This window comes from Melospiza melodia, chromosome 16 (genome assembly GCF_035770615.1).
Source record: "Melospiza melodia melodia isolate bMelMel2 chromosome 16, bMelMel2.pri, whole genome shotgun sequence".
NCBI classification, from domain to species: Eukaryota; Metazoa; Chordata; class Aves; order Passeriformes; family Passerellidae; genus Melospiza; species Melospiza melodia.
In genome coordinates, this window is record NC_086209.1 from 2254556 (window position 1) to 2267522 (window position 12967).

A 12967-nucleotide genomic window follows, 5' to 3' on the forward strand; every position below is an offset into this window, starting at 1 on the left:
GCACATAATAAATATATATTTATATAAAGATATAATTATATAAACTACATCTATATATATATATACACACTTTTAAATATTTAAATATGTATGCTTTTAAGTAGATTTTAATGTTTATTTCACTGTATTGTTCTCTGCTGCATTTCAGCTGGGAATAACCCCCCTCATCCTGCTGGAAGGGCCTCCAGCAGCTCCCAGAGCTCTGGGTTTGGCTTCTCCTTTGGGGTTACATGAGGTTGGTGTGGCCCAGGAGCAGCCCTGACTGTGCCACTCGTGTTTGTCACAGCTCTGGTGGCTTTCACCCCAGCAGGGCAGGGCAGGGTCCCTGGGGCAGCGCCGTCCCTGCTGTGTCCCCAAGGTCCCTCCCACGGGAGCCTCTGGGGACAGCGAGGGACAGGGGCAGCAGCTGCTGTGGGGATGGAGCTCCTGCAAACCCCTGGCTGAATTTAGGGAGGGAAAAGCTGCCCAGGCAGGGACAGAGGGCAGGAGATGAAGGAGCTCTGCTGATTCTCCTTCATTTTAAACGTGGGAAGAGCCTGGAAGGCAATCAGGGAAAATGGCACGTGGGGCTGGGTCAGCACTGCCTGGGCTGGAAAACTCTGCCAGAAACTGTGGAAAGGCTGGGCAGGGGTGAGCGTGGTGTGCCTGGGGCTTCCTGGGTCAGGAGCTCAAAATTCAGGCTTCAAACCCCCCCTCTGGAGCTGTGCTCCCATCCAGCCTCCCCGCAGCCTGCTGGGTGTTATTCCAGACACCCTCCCTGCGCCCCAAATCCTTCCTGGCCGAAAGAACATCCCCACAGCCCCGGGGTTCCCTTTCCACATCCCGCTCTGAGCTCAGCCTGCAGGAGCTGCAGGGGCATTTTCCCCGAGGTGATGGCAAAGCTGGGATTCCCTGCCAGGGCTGGGCTTATCCAGGGGGTCCTGGTTTGTGCCCTGTTTTCCCTGGTGCCAGAGGAATCCCCCCCTTGGCTGCACCCCCAGCTCAGGCAGGGATGCATGCAGGGGATGCAGGAGATGGATTCCATCTCTCCCTGGCTTGTTTCTCCTCCCCCAGCCCGTGGCAGAGGAGCGCTGATGATGATGAGGACAGCGGGATCAGCTCCTGGGATGGCCCATCCCGCTGGGAACGCTTCAAACCCTCAGCTCTAATTGCCTCCTTGTAAACACAAATTGACTCGTTTGCTGCAAACAAATTCCTGCAGACAAAACCTCCTGGAAGCCGCTTGTCATCACAGGAATGCATCTCACACTTTGAAGTGTTCCTTTTTTTTTTTCCCCTCTTTTTTCTCCAAAGTGATTTGAAAAGCACCAATACAACAACTCTGTGACACAACAACTCTGTGACACAACAGCTGTGCTCTCTGAGGGAACACCAGGGCTTTGTGGCACTGCCAGGGTCCTCAGGCTCCTGTGCCCACAGGCTGCCAGGGCCTGGTGACCTTTGTGTCACCTGTCACACCTGGGACAACTGCTTTAGTTCCTTCCCTATTTCCATGGACCGAGTGGAGCTTGTTCATCACATCCCCATCCCATCCCCATCCCAATCCCATCCCATCCCATGCCAATCCCATCCCATCTCCATTCCATTCCATCCCAATCCCATCTCCATCATCTCCATCTCCATCCCCATCCCATCCCATCCCATCCCATCCCATCCCATCCCATCCCATCCCATCCCATCCCATCCCATCCCATCCCCATTTTCTGGGCTCAGTTCCCAGCTGGTGGCTCCCACTGGCTCAGCACAGCCCTGGGACACCTTGTCAGGGACACCTGGCCTGGGGACACAGCAATGTCCCCTCCTCACCGTTTCTGGGGTTCCTGGGTCCCCCCAGCTCAGCCCCAAGGTCCAGCCCCCGGTGCCACATCCCCACAGTCACTCCATGCTGGGGGATTATTTCTAATCCCTCTATTTTTAGAACAATGCTGAAATCTGTTTAATGCTGGGGGGATTTGGGAAAGAAAAAGACAAACAACAAAGGAAGAAGAGTAATTTTCTTTCTGATGCAGGAGTTGTCAGTGAAGGGGTTTTTTGGGGTTTTTATTTTGTTTTTTGGGAGGGTGTCTCTTTGCTGAGTTTTATTTGTCTGTCAGAAGGGAGGAGGGAAGGAAGAATTGAGCCTTAAGGCAAAGCTCTGAGGGGTTGTCCTGACTGTTGTGGGCATGGAAAATGTCACAGCAGCAGGACCAGGTCATCCTGCTCCCCAAAATCTGGAGCTGGCCAGGCCTTCCCCAGGCAGGGATCCCCGGGTGGGGCAGACACAGAGCTCAGAGCTCTCTGTTCCACGCATGGAAAGGAGCAGGAGAGGAGCTGGGAGAGCTCAGCTCTTGGGAATATCTGTAGGAGTGTTGGGGGGCAGCACGGTTGGGACGGATGGAGACGAGAGATCTCTGCAGCCAGGTCAGGAACTTGGGGTTTATTGCAAAGGGCCTGGGGGCAGGGCCCTGCTGGGAGCTGCCAAACACAGCTGGAGCAGCAAAGGGAGAAGAGAGGGGGAGAGAGTAAAACGGGTAAGAGAATAAACGGGGTAAGAGCATGAGGTTCCCATTACAATAAAATAAATCTTCTGTGTTGAATATTCTGATTTTCACTAACCCATCTAGTACCCTATACAAATCCTACAGCATTTACATACAGCCTATCAGAATCACTACATTACCATACTGTGTTACATTTTAAACCCTAAAAACTCCTCTTTGGGCCCCTTCTGCCAAGCTGTAGGGTCTGCTCTGCCCCTTGGCCCTGTCTGCAGGCAGAGGGTGTTGTTCCATCAAAAGGGGATCACCTTCAGTCTGGCCTCACCATTGTCTTCCAGTTGTTCAGTAACTGAGGTATCTCAAAGCTTGCTTTCATTTCAATCTCGCTTATAGCTTCCATATTCTCAAAATCTTTTCCCAGACAATCATATTTATAAGGCTTTCCTGTTTCATCTTCCCCAACAATATCCTTGGGGATATTCCTGCAGGCGCTGGGGACCGTGCCCTGCCCACCCCGGAGGGCCCTGGTGACCAAATCCCGGCTCTGGGCAGGGATCGCCTCCATGCCGGGAATTGGAGCCAGGTTTGGTGCTGGGCTGACCTCTAAGGGAGAGCTCCCACATTGCAGCTCATGGAATCCAGGATCTCAGACGGGCTCGGATGAGAGAGACCTTAAGGCCATTCCCCTATCCCAGGCTGCTCCCAGCCCTGTCCAGCCTGGCCTTGGGCACTGCCAGGGATCCAGGGGCAGCCACAGCTGCTCTGGGCACCCTGTGCCAGGGCCTGCCCACCCTCACAGGGAATAATTCCCACCCAATATCCCATCTAAATCTCTCCTCTTGTAGTTTTAAACTGCTTCCCTATGTTCTATTATTATGCTGAGCTGAGTCTCCCCAAAATTCCCCTGGGGCAGCCCGAGGCCCTGGAGCATTTCTGGGGACATGAGAGGGGAAAACTCGGAGATGATCCAGAGCTTCACATTCCCTCAGTGCCCTGAGCCTTCAGCATCAACAGCTCCAAGTCACACCCAGGGTGAGGGGTCTGTGACACCCTGGGGACACACTGGAAGGACTGGAGCTGCCAGAGGGCAGGGATGGATGGGATATTGGGATGGAATTCCTCCCTGTGAGGGTGGGCAGGCCCTGGCACAGGTGCCCAGAGCAGCTGTGGCTGCCCCTGGATCCCTGGCAGTGCCCAAGGCCAGGCTGGACATTGGGGCTGGAGCAGCCTGGGACAGTGGGAGGTGTCCCTGCCATGGCAGGGGTGGCACTGTGTGGGCTTTGAGGTCCTCCCAACCCAAATCAGTCATTCTGTGACTCTGGAGGGGTTTGGTGGCGTTGGTGCCACCTGAATTGGCACCTGGGTGTGAGGGCACTGCAGGTGCTGGGGGTTTGTGGGGTCCCACACCATGAGGAGACCCTGGGTGCCAAATCTTTGTGGCTGCCCAGGGTCTGGGAGCCAGGCAGGCACAGCCAGCACTGCAGGTGCCAGGCTCCAGGGGCACCCTGAGCCCCGCGTGTGCGCCCCAGGGAGGGCACAATGGGGCAGAGCTGCACCCCTGTGCTGTGTCACACCCACACTGCTGTCCCCACTGCCGTCCCCCAGCACAGCTGCTTTGTGCTCTTTGGGATGGTTTTATGTTTATTGGATTTTTATCTCCTCTGGAGCCTGCTGAAGGTTGGGTTCTGATGCAGAGCTGTGGCAGCTCCTGCTGGGACGGGGCAATGTCATCCCAAAGCCCCAGGGTGGGCACCACAGCCCCACTGAGCCCCCCTCTGTTACAGGAGCCTCTTCCAGCCAGGTCTCATAAGATCTTGCAGGGCTATAACACACCCAAGATAGCTCAGCTACCCTTAGAGGCATAACAATCAGCAGGATGGCTTCTGTGGCAACGTTGGAAACAAAAAGATTTAATAAAAGGCAAAATAACAAACAGGAAAAAACCGAGCTGGATGCCAGAAGTTCTTGTTCCTGGTAGAACACCCCACAAAAGCCATCAGTTTCTTTGTTCATTTCTTTTTCTAGTAAATTGTTTAGGTAGGACTTTTTGGATTCTGTCCAATTGGCCGTTCTTAAGTTTGAGGTGAAATCCTTCAGGCCTATGAAGTGGCTTTTTCACCTAATCGAGGAGAGAAACTTGTGGGCTTATTTCCTTTTTGAGGGGACAAATGAGAGTTTTATCAACAAAGGGCACACTCCTGTCCCCCCACTCCTGCCAGCCCCGTCCGGAGCTGGGACCGTGCAAAGCCCAAGGCAGGGAAGGAAAATCTGGGATCCCCGGGACAGCCCCGGGACAGAGCCGGGACAGAGCCGGGATGGGGACAGGACAGAGCCGGGATAGGAACGGGACAGAGCCGGGATAGGAACGGGACAGAGCCGGGATGGGACAGGACAGAGCCGGGATGGGACAGGACAGAGCCGGGATGGGAGCGGGACAGAGCCGGGATGGGACAGGACAGAGCCGGGATGGGGACGGGACAGAGCCGGGATAGGAGCGGGACAGAGCTGCCCGTGCCAGGTTCTCGGTGTTGGCTGCAGTAAAATAGAAATTCCTGTTTTCCGAAGGAGGGCGGGCTGGCACACGGAGTGCCCGAGGCGGGGCGGGCTCGGCGCGGGTGGGAGGGAGCTCCGAGGGGCTGGGAAAGCAGAACCGGGATTTGATGTCCGAGCACTGCCCGTGGTTAATGGGGGATGGTTCCAAGCAGAAATTTCCCCCCCCCAAAACCCCACCCCAATAAATGAGGGGCTGAGTTCGCCAAGGATCTGCTGGAGGAGGCCATGGAGCCCCTCTGGAGCCGGGCTGGCAGAGCTGGGGATGCTCACCTGCACAGGAGAAGCTCCAGAGAGAGCTCAGAGAGCCTGAAGGGGCTCCAGGAGAGCTGCAGAGGGATTTGGGGTTTCAAGCACCGGTTCCAGAGCAGGAAGCAGTGATGGAAATCTCCCTGGGCTGGGAAAGTCGCTGGTGTGAAGGTCGGGATTGTCTGGGTGGGACCTGGAGCCTCCCGTGGGAGCCCTGGCAGTGATTTCTGGGAAGCATCTCCGAGATTAAGGAATGCCGAAGGCAAAGGAGACTCAAATCTGATTAAAAAGTGATCAGGGCTGAGTCTGAAAAACAGGACTAGAGGAAAGAATTCCTACAGGATAAACAGAGGGACTTCCCTGCAGGGTCAGCAGTCAGGGCTGCTGAGAGCCACGGTGACCCCGGGAGTGGCCAGGCTCTCCCTGAGCCCCAGCTTCCATCAGTTCATCCTTTCTTTGGGACATCTCTCTCTTCCTCCTTCCCCAGGATGCCTTTGGAGCCAGCAGAGCAGCCCTGGGGCACGGGCGGCCCTGAGCAGCCTCCCCCAGGAGGAGGAGGAGCACAACCCAGCCCAGCCCAGCCCAGCCCAGCCCAGCCCAGCCCAGCCCAGCCCAGCCCAGCCCGGCCCAGCCCAGCCCAGCCCGGCCCAGCCCAGCCCAGCCCAGCCCAGCCCAGCCCAGCCCAGCCCAGCCCAGCCCGGCCCAGCCCAGCCCAGCCCAGCCCAGCCCAGCCCAGCCCGGCCCTCCCGGGGCTCCAGACCCCGAGCCTGAGCTCATTCCCAGCCCAGGTTCATTCCCAGCCTGCTGTGAACCTGCCCCTCCTCACTGCCGTGCCCTGCTGGGCCTGGGCCACCTCCCTTGTCCTGCTCAGTGGGGCCCGTGCTGGGGGTGCCACCCCTGCTGCCCTTGGTGTCCCCTGGTGCCACCCCTGCTGCCCTTGGTGTCCCTTGGTGCCACCCCTGCTGCCCTCAGATGTCCCCAAAAGCCCCTGAGGGTGTCCTGGGGCCAGGCCAGGCTGGAGCAGGGATGTCCCAAGGGCAGGAGGGTGCCAGGGATGCCCCCACCCTTGCCCAGTCCTGGCTCCTGGCTGAGGAGGGCTCCCTCCCGTTCCCCACCCTTTGGGAACATTCCTGGGCATTACCTGGCATCTCCCAAAGGTGGGCAGGGATTTCCCTCCACCCTTTCCCTGCTCCCCTCTGCTCCCTGTGGGATTTCTCCTTCAGTCCCTTTCCACAAGTTTGGCTCTGCTCTGATTTTTTGTTTTTTTCCTTGGGAATACCCCACCCACCACAGAGGGGCTTTGGGAGCTGCTCCCTCTGGAGCTGTGCTGGGAGCCCCTGCAGCCCCTCTGGGAGCTGGGACAGATCCCATTGGGATTGATCCCATGGGGACAGACCCTGCTGGGACAGATCCCATTGGGATTGATCCCATGGGGACAGACCCTGCTGGGACAGATCCCATTGGGACAGATCCACTGGGACAGATCCACTGGGACAGATCCCATTGGGATTGATCCCATTGGGACAGATCTCACTGGGACAGATCCCATTGGGACAGATCCACTGGGACAGATCCACTGGGACAGATCCTGCTGGGACAGATCCAGTGGGACAGATCCCATTGGGATTGATCCCATTGGGACAGATCCTGCTGGGACAGATCCCACTGGGACAGATCCCATTGGGACAGATCCCATTGGGACAGATCCCATTGGGACAGATCCCATTGGGACAGATCCTGCTGGGACAGATCCCACTGGGACAGATCCCATTGGGACAGATCCCATTGGGACAGATCCACTGGGACAGATCCACTGGGACAGACCCTGCTGGGACAGATCCACTGGGACAGACCCTGCTGGGACAGATCTCACTGGGACAGATCCCACTGGGACAGATCCTGCTGGGACAGATCCAGTGGGACAGATCCCATTGGGACCAACCCTGCTGGGTGTCCATGCTGAGGGCTCAGTGCTGGGAAGAGCTGCTGCTTCCTCCCACAAACCCAGGTGAGATTGGGCACAACTCCTTTGGCAGCTCCCACACGTGTTTCCAGCACGTCTGAGGACCTTCCTCCTCCTCCTCCTCCTCCTCCTCCTCCTCCTCCTCCTCCTGCTCCTGCTGCTCCAGGTCTCTGCCGTGGGACAGTGACGTGTGAGGCTGTTCTAGCTTTGATCTGGAGGTTTGTTCTGTTTGATCTGAGCTGTTTGATCTGATTCCTCCCCCCACACTCCGCTGCAGCTTTCCCTGAGCTTTTGTGCAAGCCAGGGAAGTTATTCCATGTGCCAAGGATGTGCTGTTATCTCCCATCTCCTTTTGGATAAACTATTTGTTTATGATAATAAGGTGCCTCTTGGTGTGAAACCAAGGGGAAAAAGTGAAATCTGGAAGTGAGCCAGGCCCAGGGAAGGAGGAGTGCTGCTCTCTGTTGCTGTTTCTCCAGAACAGCCCCAAGAGCCAGTCTAAAACAGAAAACTCCCAGTGTGTGCCTGTAGATTTTCATCAAGGTGACACTTGGAGCTGGCAGTGCCAATGTTGGAGTGCCTGGAGCAAAGCTGGGCTCTGCTGCTCCTGTTCCACATCCCAAATGTGTCTCCTGCCTCGTGGGGTGCTGGTTTTGTGAGTGTTTCCCTGCTCAGGTGCCCTGGGGAGGATGGCACAGCTCGGCTTCCCTGGGCTCCCACCTGGCCCAGCTCTGGCATGGGGCTGTTACACTTTGCTGAGCTCCATTTGAGAAAATCCCCCAGTTCTGACCCAAAGCAGCATCAGCTCAGGCGTTTCTGAAGGCTGGAGCAAGCTGCAGCTCTGCAGGGCCCTTCCCTGGAGCAGGGATGGGTTTGGGATCAGGGCAGGGTGCCCTGGGTGTTTTACTGGCACACCTCACTGTCAGCCCCTCTGCCTCGCCCATCCTCCTCCTCCTGAATCCTCTTACACCCCCGGCTGCCCTGGGAATATTTTTTGCTTTCACCCAGCAGCCTCAGCTCCTTGTTTTGGGAGTGCTGAGGCTGCTGAGACAGCTGTGCCCTGGGGGAAGGGGAGGCAGCGAGACCTGGAACAGACCTGGAACGCTGGTTCATCCAGGGGGAGCTTCAACTCTGCTTTGCCACTGAACAAAAACTGCCCCACCATTTTCTGGGACCTCCACTGAACAAAAACTGCCCCACCATTTTCTGGGACCTCCACTGAACAAAAACTGCCCCACCATTTTCTAATCATTTTAGGGGGACACTGAACTCTGTTGTGGTGTTTTTGGGGTCCTCTGTCGTAGGGAGGAAGTGATGGATTTGACTCCATGTTCTTAGAAAACTATTTATTTATTTTATTTATTTATTATTATTTATTCTTTTATGATTTATATTATATAAAAGAATACTATACTAAACTATACTAAAGAATGGAAAATGGATACTTACAGAAGGCTAAAAGATAATAATGAAAACTTGTTTCTTCAGAGCTCTGACACAGCTGGGCTGTAATTGGCCAATAAGTAAAAACAGTTCACACAAAACCAATGAACAGTCACCTCTGGGTAAACAATCTCCAAACCACATTCCAAAGCAGCAAAACAAAGGAGAAGCAAATGAGATAATATTGTTTTCCTTTTTCTCTGAGGCTTCTCAGCTTCCCAGGAGAGAAACCGTGGGCAAGGGGATTTTTCAGAATATACGACAGTGACACTCAGTGAGCAGGAGAGCTGCAGTGAACACAGAAAACAGGCTGTGACCAGAGACTGGGCTGATTTATGGACGTGACACCACAGCAGGGAATTGTGAAGCCAAGGTTCCCAGGGGTGTTATTTGTGCCTCAGGGGAGTGTCACCCACCACAGCTCCACACTGGGGGGGGTGGGATGAGAGGGACCTGGAGGGATGGGGATGGTTCCTGAGAGGAAGCCCTGAGGGAGCTGGGGGTGCTCAGCCTGCAGAGAAGGAGACTCAGGGGTGCCCCCGTGGCTCTGCACAGCTCCTGAAAGGTGCCTGTGCTCAGCTGGGGCTGGGCTCTGTCTGCAGGAACTGACACAACCAGAGCACACAGCCTCGAGCTGTGCCAAGGAAATACAGGCTGGATAGCAGGAAAAAGTTTTTACAGAAAAGTGATAAATTTCTGGAATGTTCTGCCCGGGGAGGTGGTGCAGTCCCCATCCCTGGGTGTGTTTAACAAAGCCTGGATGTGGCACTGGGTGCCAGGGGTTGGGTGAGGGGTTGGGGCTGGGATGGACTCGATGGTCTTGAAGATCTCTTCCAAACTGGTGATTCTGTGATTTCTGTGGATAGGATGGGATGGGAATGTGTCCCAGACATCTTTTTTGAAAAATCCTTTCCTTAGGATTTTTCCTCCTGAGAAGCTGGGAGGCCTCAGGAACAAAATGTAAACATTGATTATCTGCTGCTGTGGAATGCAACAGGTGCATCTGGGATTGGTCTCCTGTGGGTGTTTCTGATTAATGGCCAATCACAGTCAGCTGGCTCAGACTCTCTGTCCCAGCCACAAGCTTTTGTTATCATTCTTTCTTTTTCTATTCTTAGCCAGCCTTCAGATGAAATCCTTTCTTCTATTCTTTTAGTATAGTTTTAATATAATATATCATAAAATAATAAATCAGCCTTCTGAAACATGGAGTCAGATCCTCATCTCTTCCCTCATCCTCAGACCCCTGTGAACTCCGTCACAGGGATGGGGATAGGGATGGGGATGAGATGGGATGGGATGGGATGGGATGGGATGGGATGGGATGGGATGGGATGGGATGGGATGGGGATGGGATGGGATGGGGATGGGATGGGATGGGGATGGGATGGGATGGGATGGGATGGGGATGGGATGGGATGACCATCCTGCTGGGTGAGGGAGCTCCATCCATCACCTGCAGCCACCCTGGATGCTCCTGGAGCAGCTCAGCAATTCCCTCCCTCCACAAGGCTTTCCTGGGGATTGTGGCTCCATTTCCCATTGCAGGAGGAGCTGTAGGACTCCAGGAAACCCTTCAAGGCCTGGCTGGGAGTGGTCGTGCTGCTGCTGTGGTGTTTGAGAGTTTGCTCAGGGGAGAGCCAGGGCTGGAAGCTGCAGGGCAGGGACCTCCCCAGACATGAGGTGCAGGATTTGCCGAGGGATTCTGGCAGCTCAGGGTGCTTTTCAAGGTGGGTGGGAGCCTCCCCATTGCTCTGAAGGCTTTTATATCAAATTAGGTGTTTTCTGCATTGTGGGTTTTACCTCCAGCAACATCTCCAGGGCAGCAGTAGGTGAACCTCCATTTCAGAATAGGCTAGACAAATAAAATTATTTCTTTCATGTTTAAAACCAGCTGCAATATTTTTCAGGGACCCTCTTTTCCCTGCTGGAGCTGCACCACTGCCAAGCCCATGGAGGAGATGGATCCTTGGGGGATATTTCTGGGGGATCTGGAGATGAAGGGGCTCAGTGTGTTTGCCCGCTCTGTGCAGCCTCCCCGGAGCTGTCCCGGGGGCTCTGCCCGGTCCGGGCGCTGCTGCAGAGGCTCAGTGTGATTCAGGCTGCAGAAATGCGCCCGGGGCTCTGCCGGCTCTGCCTTTGGAGGCCGTGCCCATCGCAGCGAGCACGCCGGGACTGGCCCGGGCAGGGCTGGGGCGATGCTTGGGCACCCCCGGCTCGGGGGAGCGGGGCTGGGCAGAGCCCGGGGGCTCCTGCTCGGGATCCCCCCCGATCCAGCTCTGATCCCAGCCCAGCCCAGGGGGTGTCCCACAAACGCATTCCCTGTGCCTGCAGGCTTTGGGGCGAGCGGTGGCAGGAGGGTGTCCCTGGAGAAACGTGTCCTCACACGGAGGGCAGCAAAGAGGGACACCGAGCTGGGGAATGGGACTTTGGGTCCCCTCAAGGTGGGGAAATGGGGCATGGGGTCCCCTCGAGGTGGGGAAATGGAATTTGGGTCTGTCCAGGTGGGGAAATGGGGGTTTGGGTCCCCTCGAGGTGAGGAAATGGGGGTTTGAGGCCCCTCAAGGTGAGGAAATGGGGGTTTGGGTATCCTCAAAATAGGGAAATGGGGATTTGGGTCCCCTTGAGGTGAGGAAATGGGGCTTTGGGTCCCCTCGAGGTGGGGAAATGGGGATTTGGGTCTGTCCAGGTGAGGAAATGGGGGTTTGAGTCCCCTCCAGGTGGGGAAAGGGGGATTTGGGTTCCCTCGAGATGGGGAAATGGGGATTTGGATCTGTCCACGTGCGGAAATGGGGCTTTAGGTCTGTCCAGGTGGGGAAATGGGGCTTTGGGTCCCCTCGAGGTGGGGAAATGGGGATTTGGGTCCCCTCGTGTCACCGAGGGGTGACTCTGGCTGCCCCCTCTCTGCCCCCCCTCTGCCCTGCTGGGTGCCAGCACCATTTGCTTTGCAAACACAGGAGAGCACAGCTTCCTCCTCCCCAGAGAGAAATGAGTGGGATTGCAGGAGGTTTGATGTTAAAAGTGCCATTCCTAGAACCCCAGGCTGGGGGAGCAGGGAGAGCCTGGCTGTCCCTGTGCTTCCCTCAGGGCTGTTCTCCTGAGAGGCGTTTGCAGGGCAGCTGCAGGGATGTGGTTCAGAGTGGATCTCACACAGAGCGATGTGCTGTGAGTTCAGGGGCTGGATCCCACCAGGGCCATCCCCTTCTGGGCACAGAGGGGTGTCAGGGCAGGCCCTGGGCTCCTGCAGCCATAGCTCTCATCCACTCTGTGCTATTTATAACCCCCTGTGAGGCTGCCAGGCCGGAGGAGAGGGAGGAAATTAAGTAAATACATGGAAATGTTTCCTTGTTTTCCCACTTGCTGCTCGGGGCTGGCCTGTTGCTCCCTGTCACTCCCATCCAGCCCGGGCTGTGCCTGGGCTCAGGGTCTGGGCGCTGCTTCTGAGAGAGCCCAGCTGGGGAAACAGCGTTGAACGGGGATTCTGAGATACAGGAGGGAAAAGGAGTGTTAGGTGGGTTGGAGCTGCTTAGAAACAGGGAGAGGGCTGTTCCTTGGGGTGAAGGGGGAAAAGGCGCCTTTCCTGGTGGGTCTGGGGCCGGTGCTGTGCGGGATGTGGAGCTGGAGGAGGGGATCAGGCTGTGCGGGGCCGGGCCATGCTCTGTGACTCAGCCCCGCCGCCCTTCCCACGCCGGCAAGTCCCTTCCTGCTCCAGCGGCACGGGCTGGGCCTGCTCCGCCCGGGATAAACCCCCAGAACCCTCCCACAGCTCGGGTTATTCCTGCCCTCCTCCGGCTGCAGGCTGTCCCGGGAATGCTGTCCCCAGGGATGCCCCTATCCCGGTAATGGTGTCCCGGGATTTGCTGCTGTCCCCGGGGATGGTTTCCTGGGTGTTCCAGATTGCAATGCAAGATGTATTCTACTTCCATCTGTATGGCAGATTATCTTTTGTCAAGTGGGCAGTTTGCTTTATCTCTCTCTTTGAGTGACCACAATCACTCCTCCCTTGGGAGGGGACATTGCTGATAACAGCTATTGAATGTCACTGCATGGCTGATAAGAACTACAGCATCCCACTGGGAGATGTGAGCCCAGAGGGAGGAGCCAAGCATTCCTACCCAGATATAATCCAAAGGTTTTGAGACACCAGCACGGCTTCTCCACTGGATTCCCCAGAGGAACAGCAGCTGCCTCTCCTTCCACTGGATCTTCAGAGGAAGAATCCATCCTTCTCTACAGGATCCTGCTCCAGCAGAACCACCCCTGACACTGCAGGAGGGCTGAGCCA